At 39.1% G+C, this 23991-nt stretch overlaps 1 long non-coding RNA gene across 3 annotated transcripts in view; it reads left to right on the plus strand.

Annotated features, from left to right (window-relative positions):
• Nucleotides 1–23301, plus strand: part of LOC125994326 (uncharacterized) — an 86567-nt gene extending 63266 nt beyond the window's left edge. Inside the window, exons 4-5 of one of the 3 annotated variants that reach the window (XR_007490594.2) lie at nt 19299–20460; nt 20559–23301. This is a non-coding gene — a long non-coding RNA (uncharacterized lncRNA). Of the gene's footprint in view, nt 1–19298 lie in introns of all 3 variants that reach the window. The other 2 variants (XR_011086645.1, XR_007490593.2) reach the window with 2 other exon arrangements.
• The last annotated feature ends 690 nt before the right edge of the window (nt 23302–23991 follow it).

A 23991-nucleotide genomic window follows, 5' to 3' on the forward strand; every position in this document is an offset into this window, starting at 1 on the left:
AGAACGATTCTCACCAGGGAAGGAATGATTTGGTTCTAACTGCATTCTAGCATTGAGCCCTCTTTATGAATTGAAAACTAGCTTGTCCTTACCAACAATATCCACAAATCCATGCATAAAATATTACATTACATAATAAATATTTTAGTCGTATACTATTGTGAAGTTATACTACATTATTACAGACTGCAACCAGAATAATAATAATCCAAATTGTTCGTTCATACCTCTCTGGCAAGTGACAATCCAAAAAATGACATTAGGAAAGAAGAATTTTCACGACAGCTTTTGCTTTAAATCTCATTACTGTGTGCCGATGCACAGTGTTTAATGAAGTGTCAAGTGAGAAAATCCATTCAGGATTGGTCGGATGATTTTTAGTTATTTCTTTTTTTCCTATACACTTTTGTCACTAATTATGTGTTTGAGGACAAAACAGACCAAAAGGCATTGGGTAACTCATTCATTTCCCAACATGACTCCTTTGTTGTGCTCCCAGGCAATCTACTTCCAAAGTATCATTGAATGGCTCGGTTACTTGATGGCCCGAAATCAGAGCAAACAAATGAATGCTGCTCTCAACCGCCCACAAAATCCTTTTGGGTGATGAAAACAAATGAAAGCCGTCCCTCTCCCCGGAGGAGCAAGTATTGCTTCTATTGACCAGGGCTGCACCTCGAAGATTCGTAGCATGCGCAACACATTACCGCCTCGCCCAAAACAGAACCTAAACAAAAACAAATGCTGCTGGGAGGCACCCTGCTGAGCAATTACCAAACAGCTGGAGTTTTGCAAGATGAGGGTTATTTTCAGGGTGCAAGAGCTAATTAACAGTCTGCTCGAATACTGAATGAGTGGAAAGACAGAGCTTTCTGTTGAGCCGATGACGTCAGTGTGACAAGTCTTCCCTCACTAGTTTTGCCCTACTTGTTGACTTATAGTTGTAATTAATCAAAATATCAGACTGTCAGACGATCATAATTTTGTGCAAACAAATATCAACATAATCCATATATAATATAAAATATAAATAACACCTAAAGATTTATATTAATATACCCTCTCTAACTTAATATTGTTTATCGTGATTTGTATTTGATTATTAGTCTGGTAGCATCATTTATTGACGTCAACCACTGTTTCAAAGTATTTCATTCCACTGTTTTCAGAAGCTCAGTTAAATCAATCCCAAAATAAAAAAGTCACATCATAGTACACAAAGTACACATTTGAGTATCTTTTGTAACATACAGATATCATTTAGATACAAAATAAATAATATTGGTCTAAGAATAGATCCCTGGGGAACTCCGCATATTACTTTCATTTAATTCGGATTTGACTTCCTTTAATTTCCTTCCTTTAAATTTGCATCACATGCTTATTTGTCATTAAGACCTAGATACTTATTTTTGTCAACTTACCACCCATCCGTCCATTTTCATATAAAATTTTTTGTACTCTCTAGGGTCACTCAATGGGTGTCCTTCCAAAATTTTAACCTAGTTGAGTGAAAATGTGCAAAACAAACTTTCGATATGCCATTTTCTATTTGAGACTGCACCATGAGATTCTATATGAAGACATCTTTATGCCACAAGACAATCGGTTGACAGTCAACTAAAGTGATCATGGACAGATTGCTGATCGAGCGGGATTTGGAAGAATTTACTGTAGTCACTAAACACATTATCTAACTGTTCGAGAGGCAATACAGTCATTTCAGTGACTCCAACAGAACTTGCCATGCTCGAACACTCTGACCTATTAGTCGTAAACGTGCACAAGAAGTTGAAAAGTAACGAGGGGAATGACCCAAGCAGTCGCTAGCTCAGCAGTATGCACGGCTAATTTGATTAGAACAACCACATTAATGAAGAGCGGACCTCTCAGGGGTGCACGTGTTTACGTTACACGTGTAGTTTGCGTGCACAGCCACCCCATAGGTCCTTCAACAAGACCCTCATTTGGAGGAAATGGAGGCCGTTTAAATGTTTTATGTCTGCTGCTATAATGGCAAGCTTTCAGTTAAGGCCGCTTCGATGGCCGATTCTGTCAAAGTGATGGCATTTAAGAAGGGACATTGCAAGTAGAGTTTAAAAGTTCTAGTCATTGATTGACTTCAGCCATTTTCATCCTGATTCCTTTCCTGCAGAGAATAGTAAACTTGAGATACATTTATACAGATGTTTTCTTCTTTGTTTTTAACACATATATATGTAATGATTTTTCCGAGTTTAGCTAGTAATCTACTAAGCATTTCCGATATTAATAATTGATCAATTGTATCATTGCAGTTATTTTTCTGGAAGAAACAGAGTTAAAATACTACTTTTACTAGACACTGTTGATTCATTCTTAACGACTTTGCTGTCTCAAGAAGACAACTTATTAGTTAGAGAAGTTAAGCTACTTTTACACAATGGCAACTCCTTTGAGGAGCATTTTTCTACTCAATACAACACTGGCATTGAAACAGGAGTTTCATTATCCCTCTGCCTTTCCTCGATTTGTCTTACACAAAAAGTCACAGTGTCCAGTCTCTTGTGGCAGTTAACACCACCTACACAACTTGTGTGCCACTTTCTGCACATGACAAATCTTCGGAGGTCATGTAATGACTTTGGCGCCTTTTTGGATGCCTTTTCTTTGCAGCTAGTGATGGATCGGTATGATTTTAAAGTCGGTTGCCAGGATTTTATAGGAAGGCACAGCTCAAATGGAATCTTTGATATCCGATAACATCTCTCCACTCAACCCATGGCAAATTCTTTCATCTTTTTCTTTCTGCTTCCCTTTCATTTCTTCTCCTCAAGCTGTACAGTGTATTTTAGCAGATTGCGATGAATAGTGATGTCAGCGAGGAACAGGTGGTCAAGAGGGCAGAGTGGTTGCCAGCTACCACAGTGAATGTGGTTCAATCACTGATAGACAGTGCCAACCTCAGTTTGCTTGTGGTTTCCAGTGTATAGCACTGGCCAGACCAAGCAGATGGAAGGCTAGTCAGGGATCACGGTCGTGTCACTGGGCCTGGTGTCTCTTATTGGCAGGTAGGACTTGTATGGACCAGTCTGTCATGATCTGTGTTTTTGTTGACTTTGGTTTAATCAGATTTAGTTTTGTGTCATGTTTCCCGTGTGTCACTTTTTTATGACTTGTCAACTCATTAAACTGCCGCACATCAAAGCAATGTTAAGTGTAAAAAGTAATTTCTTGCATTTTTTCAACAATAATTAATTGGAAAAAAAAATCTTGGTGCTATGTTTGTCTTAGAAGTTATTCCAAATCTGCAAAAAAATTAGTAGACCTGTTCAGGTTGTAGTATGGGACATTGCAAGCGCAACTAAGCCAGAACTGCCATCTAGTGGTGAAATGTGCTAGTACAACTTAAAAGTGGAACCCCCAGCCTGCAAATGGGAAAATCCGGGTTTAATTGATGACCAGTGAAATGCATTGGGATTTTTCTTTTGTAAACTCAAAAAAACTAATAAGTATACACAAAATGCGTGTTTGCTAAAAAAAAACAAAAAAAAAAAACATGAAAAAGTGAATCTGGGGTGCCTGCCTGCGTGTGTACCAAGTGTATTATCAGTGTATTTTTTAAATGAATCGAGTTCTCACTAGGTGTGGCCTCATGACATCCTTCCCTTATTTCTATACAGCAATGCTGTATTTGGAGCTTGCAATGTGGCCTCATGCATGTTTAGTGCAAGCATGCAGGCTTCATGTGCACACGCTCGAGTCTATTATAGCGTCGTCTAAGCCGGGGTTTATCCGCTGCTCAGTGAGGCGGGAACTGCACCAAGACGTCAGTCATCGGGCTGGCCAACCAAAACCTCTTTATTTGGACTGTCACTGGAACCCATTTGGAGGGGCGCAGATTTATTTGGGCTCGCTTATCTCTGCAGTCCAGTCAGGAATCACATAGCTGTACTTGTGTATCTTTTCCACCCTCTGGACAGACTGAGGGTAAAGGGGCTCCAGAGGCTAAAAAAGTCCTTTGTGAATATGTCCCACAAATCTGCAGCGTATGTCTGATAACGTAAAAATATAATCCACCGTGCTTGGGACACAAATACACAACTTTTTTTTTCTGTTTCAACAGATTTGTTTCTTGGGAATAGAACATGCTGCATATCTTGTTTGTGAGTGTTCTGGTTGGAATTGTGACTATGCTACTATTTGCTCAGGTCAAGGACTATGTCAAAATAAATGACAGAATGCGTCACAAGATGAAAAGTTGCCAATCTTCAAGAAGATGAGCAGTCTATTCTTTGACTTTCCACATTATAAAAGGTTTTGCCTCACGGGTAATTTTTGCAAATCGCATTTCAATATCCTGTTAAATTTCCGACGAATCTGACCGCCAGAAATGTCCGAGGGAGAAGGTCACAAGGGAGCTGGAGGGAAAAAAAAAAAAAGTTAAGCAGCATGTTTCCATTTTAGCCGCGTGGCCTGAGTGGGTTTGCCACAGGCATGCATCAGGCCAGTTAAGAGGTTAGGCCTGGCAAGTCATTACTGTCAGAGCTAATGTAGAGAGATGAGGAGAGGGACTATAGAGGTAAGCAGTCAGTAATGAATGAACACACTGCTAAATTCAACAATTACACGCCCATGTAAATGCAAGCATAACACAGCAACACAAGCAGGCAGCTGCTGAACTAACATGGCCGGGGGCCTTAAGACAAAGTCCATCCAGATACGCTACATTTGTTTGGCAAACTATGAACTGAAGCAGATATCCAAGAGAAAAAGTAGTCTGGTGTGGAAATGACTCCATTTTATACTGTTTGCACTTTTAAGTTTTAATTCAAATTTATATTATTTTATTAAAATGGGGATTTTAGGATAAAAATGATATGAGGGGGTGCACAATTCTTGCGCTATTAGGGGGACACAAAGGACCATACTCCTCCTAACAAGATTAAAAAAATTGTACATATTTCACATTTATGAATATAAATAAATAAAGCATATCTACTGATCAAATCATTCCAATTATTAGCCTTTGAGATTTTAAAATTACATTCAACTAAATTGTAAAGTCGATTTGAATGACTATTTATTTATTTATTTATTTATGTATTTATGTATTTATTTATTTATTTATAGTGCTATTCTTTATTACAAACAGGCCTTTTTGGGGTAGCTGGTATTTTATTTTATTTTGATTGGGAAAACTGACTTGATTCACACAAGTCAACTTTATTTATACTTGTAAATTGAGTTACAAGCTTGGTCACGGAATGAATTTTTGCTTTGTTCTGGACGTTTAAATTCTAATCACCAGAGGCAACGTCATCTTCAGCCTAAAACCAGGGTGGTCATACTAGGAGGATGTGAGTGGCCTCATTTCAAACAAACACAACATCCCCAAATGCCCTAATCAGTCCAGTACTCAAAAACAAAGCTTGTTGGACTTAAGCAGAGACTGAGGTCTACTTGTTCCTTTCAGTTGCTTTCGGGCAGGACACCGTGGACCACCAACACTGACACCCACACTCTTGGCAGTGTCAACAGTCCACCAATCAATGGTGTTTACCGTCGCCCGACTCATGATGTCATATTCCGCTCCCGCTATCCAAAATAACGACGCCCTCCGAGCCTGAAATGTGCGTCAAGGCTCACAAGGATGCGTATCAAGAATTCCACATGCCACAGTAAACTCTTGTCCCTAATGAGTCCTCACTTGGAAAAAGGGATAATAAAGTGTGCGGGTTGTGCAATGAAAGGTCCGAGCCATAAACGGCTCTGATGGGTATCATTTTTTCCCCTTTTTTATTCTTTTTCTTCTCCCATTCTTTAAGCCCAGCGGTCACTTATCAAAGCTTGGGAAATAATCATGTTTGACATGGAGCAATTCAGGGACGGATAAAAGGAATACAAATAGCACTGACACCAGCTAAACTAATTTTCTTTTTTCTCTAATCTTTCAAAGAAAAGATTTTTATTTGTCCTCTGCGGATTTCTATTGTTTGCCAGTGGAGAGAAGCTTTCTTTAAATACGACGTGTTAATTGAACGCCAACGGTGGTGAAATAATTACTTCGGGGGCACGTAACGAGTTTGTGTGGTCCATGTGAATGTCTTTTGCCTTCATGACTTTAATTTCTTTACCTTGCGTTTACCCCGAAGACATCCTTCTATTTTTCGATTGTCCGTGTGAGTAAGAAAATGACATATGACTGTACTAAAATTGGATTATGGCAAAGAGTGTTATTTCTAGCAGAAGTACTCAAGAGGGAGAATAGATTTAAGGGATTTAATTCCGGCTTTGGCACGGGGACTCTATGGTCCAGGGCGAGGCGAGGGAAACATAGTGGAAACGTCTTAAAAAAATACACTTGTAATGCTGCTGTTGGGGAAATTGAAGCGTGAATGTAACTGTGTGCCTCCAAGTCTTCCCAGTGAAATGTTTTCAGGTCTTTCAATTAGCAATTGAAGTCAGATGGTGACGTGAAAGACGAGCGCAATGCAGCTATGAATCAACAGCAGTGCCAACTCTTTACTGGTAGAGATTTGGATTAAGACATCATTCTTCTTCAGTTAGGATGCCATTTCTAATCAAGTCCAAACTTCAGTGAGTCAGGACATGAATAAGCAGAACAGCTCAGTTTTCATTCGGATGTTTAATAGAGAACGGAAAAAATAAAGTAATAAGTTCAAGGATTGCGACTCCACTATAGAAAGAAAATTAGATAGAGTGAAGCTTTGGCTATAGCAGGAGGGATTGATAAATAAAATAAATATATTGGCAAAAAGGAGGGATGAGAGGAGAGCAATAGCCAGTTGGTCCTTCATCCATCATCTGTTTGGCTTGGATGCCAGCTTGTTACTGGGAACATTGAACTGATTCATATTCAGCACCGGGTGGAGGGAATGCAGGAATTTACATTCTCCCCTTTACTTGACTTTGCATTATACACTGTAAAAAATCTGGTCAGCAATATGATACTGGTAATATTTCCAAAATACACGCTATGAGATTATATATTATTCCTTCATCCTCGTATTTTAGCCATTTCAGTATTTATATTTTTTGCTTTTTGTCTTGCACGCCCTTAAAGGGCTGTAAATTGCTGCCATGCCCGGTTTAGAGGAAAGTAGTCGCTGGTGTCAAAGAAGTAAGTAATACATCTAGAATGTTTGGGATCTTTATATGTCAGGGATAAACTGATTGTTCGCAGAAGTTACAGAGCGTCTCAGCAGTATTTGCTCTGCTGAGTGGCTATTAAAAAGTTCCAGCTAACAAGTCTTGTTATTGCTTGACATTTGTTTTTATGTGCTGCCAACGTGACATATATACATACACTGCCGTTGCAGTTTTTTTCCGAAATCATCCAGTCATTATTGATTTTTGTTTTGTTTTGAAATTATTCTGTTGATTTATGATTTTAATTTGTTCTGTGACCAAGCTAGTAACTCAATTTGTTTCAATAAATTTTCCCCATAAAAATAAACTGAAATCCAAAATACACCACACGTTATTGCTACTGATAATATATTTTTTTTAATTGGCGAATAGAAACAGCAGTAAAATGGTGTATCAGGTGTTTTGTTAAAACTGATGGAGCATGCTGTACATGATGATCAGCCTTGAATTTGCCCGCTAACCTGCTTTGAAAGTGAAAGCGTCAGCAGGGAACGGCGCTTAGATTGACCGACGGGGTCGGCGTAGCTGTCACTCGTACCAACGCCATTTGTGACCAGCGCTCAGCAGAAATGTCACACGGCCTCCGGAAAATGGCGCAGCAGTCACTTTTTTTTTTTTTTTTTTTTTTTACTGCACATTCTTCCACCATATACTGCATTCCAATTCTTTCTTTCCTCCACATACTCTGACATGAGCAGAGGCACATTTCTTTTGACGTTGTTCTGCTTTGGGGTAAAACACTTGAGTCGGCAACATTGGCATCAACAAGCTTGCCCTGTTGTTGTAACTCTTAACGTGCTATATATTGTGTGTGACACTTGTGTGCTCACAACAGCTCAAAATGTCTCACCCGTTTCACAACTATGTAAACACACCTTTCCAGGGGATTTGACGCCACCTCTGCCAACTTGTTCTGTAATCATTTTGAGTGGCTGACCTTCTGTGCTCTGAATGGAATACAACAAAAAAACTCCAGACAAACACAAAGTAAGAAAAAAACAGCGTGTGCAGAAAATGTTCGACGTTCACATAACTCCTGCAAGGAACTACTTCTAAAAGCATGTCATTTGTTGTATGATGAGCCAATAACGAGCAATTAAACCGAGAAAATAGCCTTGATGAGTGTCGTGAGAAGAATCTTGCTGCAAGAAGCATAAAAACATATTTAATGGTCAGTTTACCTGCCCGCAAAAAAAAAAAAAAGAAAAACTAATGTCTCCCTCCACCTCAGTGTGTCCTGCACATAATTTGGGTTTTATTGGCTGTGGCTATGACAGCTACATCTCTGTGATTGCCGCCCACGGCAAAATGCAGCAGCAGCAGATTGAACTTGCTTTTACTATGCTGCATAATTTAAATGTTTAATTTGAAGAACTGACCAACAAAGTGCCTCTGTGTAACCAAAGTCATACATCATTGTTCACAGGGCTTGTTTGTCACCCAGAGAGAACTCATGTCCACAATGCAAGGTGCTGGGGAAGCTGATAACAGAGAGTGGTGCATAATTTCAATTTTGTAAGTGTCACATAAATTTCTGAGAGTTTATCATGAGAATGTAAAATCAAAGCAAACCGATTGTCGGGAGAAATATTGTTGTTATGTGGAGAGTTAGTAATAAAGTGTGGGGTCTCAAAAATTGGTCAAGGGCAGAGGCACTTTTGGCAATTTATTATGTTGCAATAAGTTCTGTTTTTATGTTCCTTTTGTACCCTTCCAAAAACATAAGTGCATTTCTCCAGCTGCTGACATTTTTAAATTATATTGCATTTTGAGCTTCCAGTTGGGAGGTACTGCTGTTTTCATTTGGTTGTGATTACCTTAAATAATAAGATTAACATTTTGTCAAACATCGCAACTCCCCTCTGTACATTTCTGGGTCTGACAATGATAGCTGCCATGCCATGCACCACCTGCTCCTTAAATGTAATGTTTCATCCACCCGTCACACCTGAAAATGTAAATTTGTGTGTATTTTATGCCCCCCAATAGGATACTCCGGTTTGTATTAGTTAATAAGTTAATCTGCAGACACTTAAGGAAGCGGAGGCAAACTATTTGGTGCATAGAACCAACATACCGGCAATGCTTGGGGAGCGTGAGTTCTAAATGCATACGGCTGACCTGTCTCAGTTTTCAATTCCAGCTCGAGGTAAATACACCGGCCAAGCAGATGGAGATACAACCGGCTAAATTGGACTTGGCTGTCCAAATATTACGACCTTACACAAGCTTTTAGGGGTCATTGGAACTTGTGCTTAATGTTGTTATAGGCAGCTTTACGCCTCAATATAAAGCTTCACACATGCAACAGACAATGTTCACTCAGTACACGTTGTCATACACACTGTACTTAGTGTCCCGTAAGCCATCCAGCATATTTTTTTTTTTACATCGCTGATACACGGGCTACTGCATAACTCTCTTGAGCCGTAGTAAAATTCTATTCAGGCTTCAGTTTCATATTTCTGATGCCCTGTGAAGGCCAAGGTCAAAAACTGTGGTTATCGTAAAACTCTATCAGGACCACGAGATTGTGACTCCACCAAGTCAAGTTACAGTGGTGAATAGAAAAAATATATCTCATACTTGTTGCCTGTTAGGATTCTATCTCAGCAAAGCTGTCGGTTCTGCCTTGATTAGTAATCTGATTTTTGGATGAAGCAGACTGTCGATTAGAGATTACAAAAATCCCTTATTATACATCTTTGACAGCGCCATATAGTGAACCATAAAATGCTTTTGGCAAAAGGTACAATCCACCATTTTCTATTCATACGACAGAATACTAGCTCAGTTCAACTAAGCAGGTCCATATTTCACACTGTGGGTAATTTGCGAGTAAATTGAATCACCATTATTTCAGTAAATATACTTTCTGGGACAATTTAATACATATATGTAAAATATTATGTGCAGTATGTCAAGATTGAAAAGCAGCAGTCTGAGGAAGCAACAGCTATCGTTAGTTACGAGAAGTTGAGCTACAACTATGCAGACCTTTCAGACTTTCCAGCCCAACTTAAAAAAATAATTGACTCATAGATTTGTAATTTTACCCATTGTCAATCAAAACACTGTAGTTGTAATCCGCCCTCATGCATTGCAATTGCAAATACCGGAAAAAGGAACAAGAGCGATATAGCAATGCATTGTAAGCAACTACTGCACTGGCATTTAACCTTTCAACTGCAGCTAAGGAGATGCCGACAGACTGTTCCTGTGGTTAATTTCTCAGTGTGAGGAGAATACAATTGCGTAAACGTGCAGCAAGGTGAGGTTTCAAAAGAGCGCACACGCTGAGGCGGCTTTCCATGGACCGATAAAAGCCGACTGCTTCAATAAAAGATGCCGGTGATAGAGCACCCTTTGGAACAGATGTTGATAAAGAGCTGGTGATATTTTGTCTTCAATATCTCCTGAAGACAGCACACCATAATCACAGACTTATTACTCCAAGATATGTGAGATACAGTACCTTTATCATCTTATGAGAAGTGTAGGCGCTGCTGTCTAAGATTCCGACGCTTATTTGTTCTACGAGTTTTCGATGAATGTCGCAAAGAGCACGTGTAGCATCAAATGTTGTTTTTCTCTCCGTGTTGCTTTCTTTTCATCGCTGACTTTCTGCTACTTGCTCCTTCTGCTTTCAGAGACAGGTAGCCATTACTGAGGTATAATCTAAAGGAGGGAAAATCAATGGCGGGACATTAGGCTTTTATTTGGGGTCATACAAGGCCATTCCATCTGTAATGTGTTGAGAAATTAGACACACTGCTGGTTAATGGAATGCCATTCTCACACAATACGTGAGCTGGCCTTCATGTTCTCTTGTCTTGTTTCATGCTTGGTATGTTTTTGACCTGACCCATCTAGCACATTAAGCCGTGCAACCACACACAGATGTTTGCCTATTATTCCATTTCATCCAAATGGGGTCCAGACTTTTAGCCCTCTTTCTTTAAAAACTAATTGCCGCAATTGCCATCAAACAATATTTTAACTACTGTTGAGCGGGCACCAACGCCAGAATCGGACTATCGTACTGCTCTGAGTTAATGCTTTACGTAATGTGGGGAAAAACTTGTTCCTATCGAGAATGCCTGAGATAAATCTTTGAAGACAAATTAACCTATGTGCAATTCATTATCTTTGCAAATAGGTCAGACATTTCAACATGGAAACATGCAAGTTGACGGTTTACTTTCCTACATGCAAATGGATTGGACGCATATTACAGGAAAGTGTAGACAATTAGTCGGATGGAAAACTGTATTGTAGGATTTAAGAGGGGCCTCAAGAGGGAATGCATGCAGTCCATCATTTGCTATTGTTCATGATCAGACAAACTGCAATTGCTTTCATCATCTAAGTAGTCCCAATTGTTGCGATTAATTTTTGAAGGTGCGAAAATGCATCAATTTTACGCAAACTGTTCCATGACATGGATTTCATACATCGTGCCGGTTCAACCACCAGAATGTTGGCCAATTCCAAATAGCGTAAACTGTGGGGAGTTTAAATACTGAGCATCCGCTGTGATTATTTTAAGAGTTGGTCAGTGCACGGCCTCAGGCACAAAATGGCACTACTTTGCACCAAGCAGTCTTATTTCTTAAAGGTTAAATAAGCCTATAATTGCAAATAAAGTCACAAGTTAAGTGAAGGTTCCTTCGCTGTGGCTATTGAGCATGACTTAACTTCTGATGCAATTCCTAATTTTATATGTGCAATTGGCTCACAGGCAATAATCATATTCACTCCACATTTTTGTTGCATTTATTCAGTTAGGTTTTGAGGCTTCCTTGTGAAACACGATCGGTTCTCAGATGGCTATAAGGTCAAAACTAAAGGCCGTCGCTACCCCCTAAATCACTAGACCATCAGTCATACCATTTTTGACCCATAAATAATCTTGCGTGGGATGACATTTTGCGATAGCCTCAAATCATTTGCAGATGGTGACTCTAATGGGAGAATGGGATTGCCCATTGTCTTCATGCGCCAATCAACTTGCCTTGTAAGGGGTAATTTATTGCCGCAAAATCAAAAGTAGACCCCCCTCCACTCTCCCCCCCAAAAAATAGAAAGTCTGTCTTTAGACATGGAACATCGGTTGTGCTTTCCATTCTGTCAAGGGCATTTCGGAAGGATGCAATCACACAGGCAGGAAATTCAGTTTGAAATGAGTAATAACCTGCAGAGCGCTATAAATCACGGGCCCTAAACTCCGCACTCGTCCTGCATTCAAGCAGACACACACACAGAGCAACATGTTCTCAAGGGAATTTAAAGTTAAGCACTATTACATTCCAACTGGTACATTTTTTACAATAACATGACCGCACAGCTCAGAAAACTAGAAAGTCTGGTGGCAGCAAACTTTTACACAAACTCGTGCAACAAGCTGTGATGAAAATATTGTATAGGTTTTTGTTTTACCATAACAGCTCATCATTTCACCATGCTATATTTTTGAAAATTGGGCTGGTGATTTTGTTCCACTGGGATAAATCGAATGAGTTGTTTGTCACAACTGCAGAACATACACTTTTATTGGACCCTCTTTCCATTTTATATCAGCCCTTCATCTTACATGATGATAGTTTCTGAATGTAAAAAGTATTGAAAGTTCACTGAGTAGTTATTTATAATTCCCGACCAACCAGAGCAACTACACTGCCAATTAAAATTACAGTCAGGTTTTATTGGGTCGTTGACAAGCTGGCACACTTTTTGGCAGCAGGCTTTTTGATTCATGTTTATGGTAATAAAAGTTTTGTGTGGTCTTTATTGTTACTGCATATGTGTAATCAATTATATATCCTTTTATGATGTACAGATTTTTGGAAATTTTCTTTTTAAATTTTGGTGTGGAGATGAAAAATATTTTGGAATCATCCCAACCAATGAATCCAAGTTTGATAAATGCAGGCATGTAAAAAAAAAAAGTTGTCACTACGGATTGCTCATCATAATTTTGAGAGCAAGCTATGCCATGAATACCAAAAAACAGCAATTAATTGACTAGCCTCCAAAATATTTGTATTGGTCTATATTATAATTTGAAACAATACATTTACCATTACCTATAATCCTAAAACTGTAATATCATTTTAAACTCAGTTTACAGTAGTGATGGGAAAATGAAGCTTCGAGTTTGCTTCATGAACCAGTTATATTCTTTGACTCCTCTAGAGGGCACTGTTGGCTCAAATAAAGGAGTTTAAGGAACAGCAAGTCAGCATACTTTGAGCCCAATGTTGAACAGAGAAAAAGAAAAACCAAGTGATTCATGCTGCACATTTGAAGCTTCATTTTCCCATCATTAGGAAACTATTCCACTAAATAAATGCAGTTTGGTGAATCAGTGAATAGTGAACAGTGAATTTTTGTACATACTTGTATAGGAAGCCCTTAGCAACCATGCATACAGACAGGTATGCATGAACGCCCAGGTGGACACACAGTTTGCATGTTGCCTTCGTTTAATTATCCTCAGAGGAAATTCATTAGCATGCAGTGACTTTTATAATTGACTCAGTTTTCTCGGTAACGCTTCAGACTAGAGAGACTGGAGAGCAAGAGTCAATTCCAGAGAAACTGCTAAAAGACTGATCACTGATCAGAGTCAATAATGTGCACTAGCACTTAGTTGGTGCTTATTGAACAGCTTGTTGGGAAAAAGTTGGCATCAAAAAGCACTTCCATTTACATAAAAAGGAGCAAACACACCTCTTGCTGTATGTGCCAAGTCACTATACAGTGACTGTTTGTGGTTGGGATTTTTGCAATTAGGCTTTATGGTAGTGGTGACTGTAATTGCTTTTCCTCCCTCATATGATGGTGATCATCATCACTCCCCTGTCATTCACAGTGGCCATGAATATTAAACGCCACCTCTCTATGTGAGCCTAATTGGAAATAAAGCATCTCTGTGAGGAAACAATGAAAGAGAGAGTGAGAGGCATGGAAGTGATTTTGTTGCGGTTTCCATGCAGTGTTTACGATTTTTCACACACGTAGACGCAATGCTCGCCCATTTAGGTGGTCCAATAAAAGATCAAGATGATTCATTGTTGGGGGGGGGGGGGGGGTAGGTTAAGGTGGGGCTCGACATAACTCTGCTTATTTAAATGAAATGTGAAGTCATTAATAGACTCTTCTTGATTACCAATTCTGTTCAGTAATTTTATTTCTTTGAATCATAAATGCTGCATATATGTGTAGAAAGTTATCCGCCCCATTCCGTTTTTTATTTAGTCCTCAGTGGACCTCTCAAGCAAAAATCCCACTATCAGGCATACCAACAAATAGCAAATGAGAACTTCCTGAGTGGACTGAAATGAAGACTAATCCTAATTACGTATGTGACATCACTGTCGATCCCCCCCGATTTTACTATTGGTCGTTAAGGTTTCCAACCCATTTGACATGGGTAATGCATCACAGCAAACATCCATTTGTGTCAGGGGTTGATCTAAGGCTATAAAAATGCTTTGAGAAATTTTTATTGGCGTCGGCTGTGTAATATGGACTAAATTGCCACACGCATTCAAAACCATTAGTGTGGTCCTTAAATTGCTGCCATCGCCATAATGTGGGCAACTTTCCTTCCGTGACCCCCCCCCCCCCCCCCCCCCCCCAAGATTCGCCAGTACACTATTTGCAATTAGATCTCCTGCTGGGGGCTCAATATGGAGTCCTAATTGAAACGGTGTGGTGTGTCTGTGGTTACATATTTGACATTGAGTATGCTTTGTTGTGGGAGGCTGTTCGTGGGAAGTCCTTTGCAACAAAAGAATCATTGATCAATTCTACAGCTCCAGTCAAGATCACACGCATGCCTGCAAAATGGCCTCCATCACAAGGAGTGCATCAACATGCCATTAAATTTATAATCTATAATTTCGTGTCTTAATGAGATACAGTAACAGCAAACACCTTTATATCACCGAAAAAACTTTATAAGGATTTTAACAAGGCATGACAACAAATAAAGGGTTTTATTACAGACACACAACCTAGACAACTTTGGAAATTGGAATACACGTTAATTTGTTTTTCCTCAGGGCGTTGGGAGAAGAAGAATCCGAAGATTGCAGCTATTGTGTGTATTTACGATTTTCAAGTCACTGGACTTAATATGGCAGAAACATTACCCAGTTTTTCGCCTGTCCTGACACCTTATTTTTTTCATTTGCTGTTTGGTTCTGTATAATGCACTGAGCAATTTTCCTATTGAACTCCGGATCAGCAATTTTTACAGATGTTTTTGTCTGTCGTTTTAGAGAACAGATTGATGAACCTTGTCACGGTGGTCGTGTATGCGACCTGCCCATACATACCAGAAGCCATGTTGGGGTACTGATCCACAGGCTTCGGGCATAAAATTGTCCCAAAAGTGGGATGGCCATCTGCCCATTTGGAAGCACTCTTGGGACAAAGTGACTCGTGTGTCATAACCCCTGGAGATGTTTAAGCCACTTAATAACTGAAATCCAATACACTGAGAACTGGAAATTCTACTCAGTGATGTGGTATCCATATATGCATTCCGGCAGTACAGTCATGCACAATTAACAGTTTAGCTCAAGCCAAATGGGTCTAATGAATAGTATATGTGATAAGAAAAAAAATGCAAATGTTAACAGTTTCTTTGGTCCCTGTCTCTAGCCTCATATATCACCTAACCATGACCTGTCAGACCTCGGAGACTGACTTTTCCCAAGATGGAAAAACTTGCGGAGGAAGTGAGCAATTCTGGTGGCTTGGCACTAACGTGCCGATTTAAGTCCGGTCACGTCCTCACCCGTAACTGCTTGAAAAGGCCCTAATGTCTCCTCCAGATGCAGAGCCTGACCAGTGGATAAGGGTCATAGAGGAGAGGGAGTCGTCATTGATCACTTTAAGACCTGAAATGACTTCTAGCGTCCATTTGTTTGTGATACAAAATTACCGCTTTACCTGCTGGACTGGCGTGATAAAAAAAAAAAAAAAAGACAAGATGTATTGTGTGTAATGCACAATCTAAAAACATTCTTTTGTAATAATGAAACGAAATGTGCTGTTTTAATTGTCTTAGCAGCTAGCTGTCTGTTGTGGTCGCGACCTATTTTTATTTTAATTCAACACCGCAGTGCTGCTTTTCCTTGCCCATGGGTGAGGAAAGGAAAGTTCAAGTCTTATTTCTCTTAGCATAATATTAAACGTGCCCTTTTACCAGTGATCGTTTTAATCCACCCTTGACATCCATCAGCACAAATCTCAAATTCCATTCCATACCTCCACGTCAGTCAGGACTGTGGAAGCCTTCCCAGCAGCTTAAAAAAACATAGCATACCTCATGTCAAACCCAAATGATTCTTTTTGACTCAATTAAGTGGAGTAGTATTAAATGAATCGGAAAAGTTTTCCTTTCTGAGCGGGATACTGGAAAAAGCGTTTGACCTTCCAGTGGCGGCTTGTACGCCATGTTTGTTCAGACCTTTCTTATCATCTGGCCAAGATGGAAAATAATATTAAAAAAATAGAAGCATTTTTGAGGTGCACAGTAATCTTGCGGCCCGTCCCCTCCGATACTTATCAGAGGGTGGAAGCATGTTTTCAGTTAATTCATCCCAGGAAGGTGGGTGGACATGAAGTGGTGGTGGTGGTGTTGGGTTCACAATTCCCTCACAGACATGTCGAGAAATAACAAGATCAAATAAATACTGCAAGGGAATAACAATCATGTTCATTTTGCTGTGTAAATATAGGAAGGGGATAGGCATCTCTTCACAGCTTGAGAGATGTTATCCTTGGTTTTTCCTCTCCACAATTCCTTATTGACTGAGAGCATGCGACAATTCAGAAATTTCATAGCTTTACTGTTGCGTGAAAGTAGCAAGGCAAGATATGAATCAAGACAGATTTCATATGATGCCATATGAAACGTACATAAAAAATCCAATGTCATAATTGAGGTCCATAAAGTAGAGCTAAGGGGTTAGCTGCCCTGCTTTCTGTGAAAGCCGAGTGAAAATGTCTGCTCAGAGCATGAATGTCTTCTGCCTCTTGGGGGAGACACTTTGTCACATCCTCGTTCATCCTGCTGTATGCAAGCTACTTTTTATAAAGCTAATTTTATTCGAAGATTTGGAACTAAAACCCTCGTAAGTACCAAGGCACTGACCTACCTACGCATATACAAAAGTAGATCACAGCCCAGAGAAAATAATCAGACTCAATATAAGAGTTTTAGCTGCTTTTGTTTACAATTCTTAGTGACCGGAAAATTATTATTTTTCATAATGTGGGCATTTTTAAAGCATTTGTTTACCTGCAATTGAGCTACATTTAAAAACAACTATTACCGATTTCCTCCTGAATTCCAATTTGTCCGTAGGTGTGATTGTGAGTGGTTGTTTGTCTCTGTGTGCCCTGTGATTGGCTGGCGACCAGTTCAGGGTGTCTCAACTGACACCCTTAGACTCCTGGCGTTGGCTCCCGTGACCCCTATGAGGACACGCGGTTCAGAAAATGGATGGCTATTAAAAACAGCCACAAACTTTTTGTTGAAGAAAATAAACTAAGATAGGCATCCCAGTCTTTATGGGCAACCATTAGTGCTCCAAAAAAAAATGACTTAAACGGTCCAATTCTGCTTCCCTCCACAGTCATTGCGCCGTCTCAGATAGATTGTAATGTCAGAACGAGGCGTGATCCCTAACTCAATCGGGCGTCTGTGAGAGAGGTCAGTGCTACGGGCTGCCATCATGCCACCTCAAATGACAATAGATGACGCTAATAGCAGACGCAACCATAAAAACTTATCAGATTAGGGAGCCCAATGAAGCTGTGACGTATTACTGCTGGCTAAACACCAAGTTGCTGATTGTGGGGAGTTTTACTGCTCTTTTATAGCTCCATCTTGGTTATGATTTCACAAGACCTATCTGGCCTTCGGCACACTTTCTTTGTTCAATTCTCCCTTTGGAAAAGGGAAATATCTTTGTTGTTTTCTGTTAGCAAGCTGTCATGCCTTCAAAAATGCCCATGTGCATTTGATAAAGATCTCTCCGGTCGGTCTCAATTTGTCGGCAGCCGCTAAGCAGCTCCAGATCGGTTCTCCGCCACCTCCCATTTTCTCATGCACGTTGTAATTATAGCCAGGTCTGAAATGGTCACGCGCGTCTCACAACCTTTTAATATGTTTCCCATTGAGCATTGCTGGCTTGAAGAATGGTAAAGGTATTCTGCTTCGAGTGAGTCAAGGATGTTTATTTATGTATGTAAAAGTTCTGTAGTCGAAAGCAACTCAGACAAACTGCGATTGCTGCTTTCGTCAACATTTGTTTAAATGCTTCCCTGTGGGAAAGTAGAATCGAATGTTGAAAATGCTGTCAATTGTGTTGAAATGGCTGTTGATTAATCGTTTCTTGCAGCAATTGAAGGAATTGGACTACGCTGTTGATTTGGTGACAACTTGTTTGTTGTTTAAAAAGAATAACATTTTTAGGAAGGTGAGCTAAATCCACACTTGTTTATTCTGCTTAATTTGATGGAGGCGGCAAAACAGCAGCTAAGAAAATTCAGAGTCCCCTATTCTGTTTAGAAAAATAGATTTGGAAACCTAACAATCTTTTTTTATTTCCATTTGTTAAATACAGGGAAAGCTCTAAGGTTGTACGCAATCTGTCAACTTCCAATTTGTTTGTATTTTTCCAAGTACCCAATCGTAAATGAAGATAAAATAAATATGTGGCAGAGGTAAACATTAGTCACTATTCAATATTCTGATGTCACTCAGTTCAAGAAAGTAGTTAATTGCTGTTAATAAAAAAATAACAGGAGCCACTTTTGAGCAGTGTTCCATTCTCACTGCATTAACATATCCAGATTTTTTTGTGTGTGTCACCCACCCATGCTAATGAGATTGTAAAATCATAATTATGACTATAATGAAAGAAATATGACATTTTTTTTGTAACTTCTGTGCAAATTAGAGCGAGAACACTGCGTACATACAGTAAAAATGTCACCAAATGAGTGAGCTTCTATTAAGCAAATTATTTAGCTGCTTCAGTTCCATAAACCTAACAATCACATTCCAACTGTCTTCGGTTTAAGAGACTTCCCGCTGCCTCACACTTTCTCCTTATGTGAAGGTGAATTTTTCAGATGTTCAACACACCAGTAAAGAAGGCCAGGGGGGTCAACTTGTCTCCTGTTAGCAGACGGAGGAGGCCGAATGGAGGCGGAGGAACAGATTTTATTTTGCCCTCTGGAGAACACACACACACACACACTCCCAACGGGTGAGTTTGCGTGTCCGCATGCATAATGAGGAGCGTATGTTTTACTGTATGTGTAGGTAGAGGGAGAGAAAAAAAAAACTCTTGAGAAGGGCATCGTACTTTTTCATCACACTCTGATGTTTCTCTTCAATTGGCAACATTTAATTTGGCCCCACCGCATTTTGTAATAACGTATAATGGAATGAAGTTGAATCGAGCGTGCGTGATTATAAAGAGAACAGTAAAAGCAGTTCTGGCATTTACTGCGAACATCATTTCTAACAGACAGGTCATTTGCAGCTTTATATTCAGTTCACACGACTCATTTGGACGCTGTTTCGGAATTCTTGTGCATTGGATTCAAATTAAATGAGCATAGTATAAAATGTAGCAACGGTGTTGGACATTTAATGCAAGACGCAATCCTCTTTCTTTAATGTTCTCATTCATAAGACATACTTGTAAATGTCTCTTTGCAATTCCCCTAAAATGCTGAAATTCAGACATTTTAAGGTCTTTGCTGTAAATACCATGGCAGCCATGCAAAGATGGGATTTTTATTGGCTTTTAGTGCAAGCTCCATGTTGACCTGACAGATGTCTGTAAAATGTTCTATGTATACAGTACAGCGCTTTTCTACATTATGTGAATTTGTCTCATAAAAAATTGGTGCTACCAGGTTCTCTTTTTAACATGGAACAAGCAAAGAAATGTTGAAATAATTTTAGTTAAGTGGCTCGTTTGAAGCGACACAGCTCTGCGGTGTCCATTTTGTTGCTGTGCTCCATTTTCCTGCTGCTCCTGTAGTTTTTACTTTGTTTCATCACAATGACCAGCAGCCTTCAATGAAAACCTTCGGTTCTTCATAAGTTTGAAATGTTTTCCTGTTGTTATAAAACTGCTGTTATGGCAACACCCCTCGCTGCTGTCTATATTTGGATGGATGGATGGATGTCTGAACCCAAGAACCTGAACACATTTGGAGTAATGCATGTGGGAGTTGAAGATGCAACCACACAACTTCTCCATTAATGTATGTTGAGAAGCTTTTTTTTTTTTTTTAAATTGAATATACTTTAATCCCTGCAAGGCCTGTTTTTTTTATTTTTTTTCCTGTATTTTCCATTCAAGAATTCTTGCACTGCTTCAGTGGCCATGACGTTCTCAGTTAAAGAGCCTGCTGCAGGGAGGCAAGTGTTCTCAGAAGAATATAAGTGTATAATAAGGAGGGCTCTCGACGAGCATTTCGGAGACATTTAAGACAAGACGCTGATTAATACTTATTGGGTGGTTGTATTTTTATTGAGAGAGCACTAGTTGATATCCTTTCTTGTAAATATTGTCATCGTGCAGTGAAAACCTTGTAACTTCACTTTATGGTGATTTTGGCTTGTGGAAAGTGTGTGGTTAAATAAGCATTGAAAACAATAATGCTTTTTGGTTATTTGCATGCTTATGGTGATAAAGAGAAATATAAAAGAAATATACTGAGCGATTGCTTGCATTTTAACTTCCAGGTGACAAGACTCGGGCAATTCAATTGTTTGGTAAACGAGGTTGTGTTCCCAATGGCCTTGGATAAAAAAAATAAAATAAAATAAAAGAAATATATATAGCAATGATCACACAAGTTCCATAGAAGAAAACAATGAAGCATTAGTTCATCTGAAACATTTTCTGTGCTTCTTTACTATATGTTAACCACTTTCAGGCTTTGTTCAAAAACATTTATATTTAACTCAAATCTCCAAGGGAATTGCTATACTTTTTTTGTCCGTCACTGACCTTGAGAACCAGCAAGACTTAAGTGAAGCCTAGAATAGAAAAAAAGCAAACAAAACAATGGCATATGGAATACCTTTTATGGATGCTTAATGGGTTATGTGATGATTTATTGATGTAAACAAAAACAAAATAAAAGAAGTGCTGCACTTTATTGTGCCCAGCCATATATTACTCGTCGATGCATTGGCATTCAGTACAGGATTGCCGATCCAAATCAATAAAAGAAGAATCTAGATTCAACATCCACCCAGATAGGCTCCAGCACGCCCGCAGCCCCCGTGGGGGCAAGCGGTATAGAAAATGAATGAATGGATGGATGGATGGATGGACATCTACCCATCCATTTTTTATAGCACTTATTCATATGAAGCCTATCCCAGCTGACGTTAGGTAAGAGGCAGGACGCATCCTGGACTTAGTGCCAAACCTCAGAACAGTGAGACAGACAAGCGGGTACAATGGAAAGTATGAAAAAAAGTTTGAAATGTTGACTGTCATAAAAAATCTGAGGGGAAATAGAGCAGTCACACGAACTGAAACAATGGCAGTACTGTTTTCTTTGGTGACCCATTGAAAATTTGGGAATGGTTGTTAAAATGTAGCTTCGAGTCATTGATCCATAATTGAACACAGGTCAACGCTGCTTCAAGGCAAAGTTGTAAAATATGGATTCCTTCTTGTATTAATTTAGTAGCAATAGACACTGAATGTGGTAACCTGTAAATTGCCTGAAAGCTGATATGTTTTGATATTTCAAAAATACACTACTGTGAATTTTACAAAATTGTACCTGTTGTTTTTTTTTTTGTGAGTGAGGGAGTATATATCAAGCTCCAACTGGTGCATGCAACTTTGAAATAATATGTTGCTTATTTTTTCGCACAATGCACAACTATTGTACTACTTAGCTGTGTGTGAGCAACTGGATGAGAGCTGTGGCTCAAAGCAGCTTCTGTTGTTTTGTGTTTTTCATGTGTTTTACTGTATTGTACCGCCAGCTGCAAAGTCAAAAATGAAAAGTACTGTAATCTAATATAGAGCCGTTTGTCTTTTCTGTATTGTCTCATGTTTTACATTACAGACCGTGTTTACTGCCTTTCTCTCCTTTCCACACAATGCGTTATCATCTGCAAACACAATCACTGTCTTTAAGAGGAGCTCGCTGTTTGTTTATTCAAGGCTTATTTTTATTGTTTAGTGTGCATTGTGTTACTCAGTCACTACAATGCAACAGGGTCTTAATTAGGACCTCATGTTTTCTAATAAACTTGTTTCCTGCCTTTTGTAGTTAATAATAATCTGCCTTGGGATGGAAATGCAGGTGCATCATTTCAGGCAACATATTAATCATTGTGCAGCAGCAGTGCAGACAGCCTGAGGTATTCATCATTAGAGTCCCAAATGTTTTTATTTGCTTTCACAGAAGCACTGTGTGGTGAATGGTGCAAGGTACAAAAGTATTAGTATTCCATTTACAGCTTGTGACAAAGATATGCTGCAAATAATTCTCAAAGGGCAGTTTGATTTGCAATGCAGCTCCCTTACCAAACCTAAAAAGACAATTTATTGTCTCCGGTTCGAAGAAAACATCATCTTTCATAGAGCAAAGTACTCGAATGCTATATGACTCGGGATTGTTCTCCGAGAGAAGAGCGCTATGAATATCGTATTTTCTGTTCTTTTCTGAACTCAGCCAGAGGCAAGACGGGAAGGATGTTCTCACTCTCTTGTGGGCATGGTTTTACATTTGACAGTCAGCTTGTACTTAAATTGACACCACACTTGTTTGGTTTGGAATGTAAAGCAGATTTATTAAGCCATCGTTAAGAATTCTGTCATTTTTGTGGAATAGATTGTTGATTAATTATGTCTGGGAATTATTGTGTGCAAGGGAGCACTGCTTGTAGCAGTGATGCTTCTCATTCAGCTTTGTCTAGTTTTAATTTTTCAACATTGTTTGGTGGATGATTAAAAAACAAAAAGGAATACATCATCCTCATTTCCTTTATCACTCATGGTGGTACGCATGAGTTTGCTTCATTTCTCACTGAGTTATCTTGTGACCAGTGATCAGGTAACCAGTTCTGGATGTAATGTCAATGTTAATGCTAATGTAATTTATGCAAATCTATTAGCAAGTGGTTTCAGATATGATACATAATGATACATTAGATTTTTTATGGTAAGTCTTCATTTGCTTGTTCCATCTAGACTTGATGAATTGATTTTTGTCCAAGGTCTTTTGTCCACCATTATCACCAAGTCTAAATAATAAATCAATTTTACTTTTAAAATGTTATTTTCCATTTCCAATTTCCTAAGCACATGCAATACCGGTACAGACCACCGGTTAACGATCCCTGATCTAGCCACATAAATGATCGCATTTGAAATCGTTATAATTTGCGCCTACGGATCTAAGAACCTTCCAAATTAAAAATTCATTAACATTGTTTATTAATTATTTGAGTAATTTGGAAACAGGATATGTCTTTTTTTTCAAATTAGCCATTCACTATTAAATGAGTATTTGTCACAGTCCATTAAATCTAATTAGCTGTTTTATGAAGTGTTATCTTTTGTCCTGTGACCTTTTGGCGCATCTTCTCTGAACTGCTGCTGAACTCAGGGTGGATGCAGTTGAAGGACGAAAAAAAAGACACTCTTTAATGATTGAAAAAAGAAAGTATGATCTGTCATGGCTTTTTTTTTCCATTCATTGTTAAGCATTTCTTACCACTGCTTTAGGCCTGAGCACCAGGCCCTCCTGTTATCATGT

Source organism: Syngnathus scovelli, chromosome 3, assembly GCF_024217435.2.
Source record: "Syngnathus scovelli strain Florida chromosome 3, RoL_Ssco_1.2, whole genome shotgun sequence".
NCBI lineage: Eukaryota > Metazoa > Chordata > Actinopteri > Syngnathiformes > Syngnathidae > Syngnathus > Syngnathus scovelli.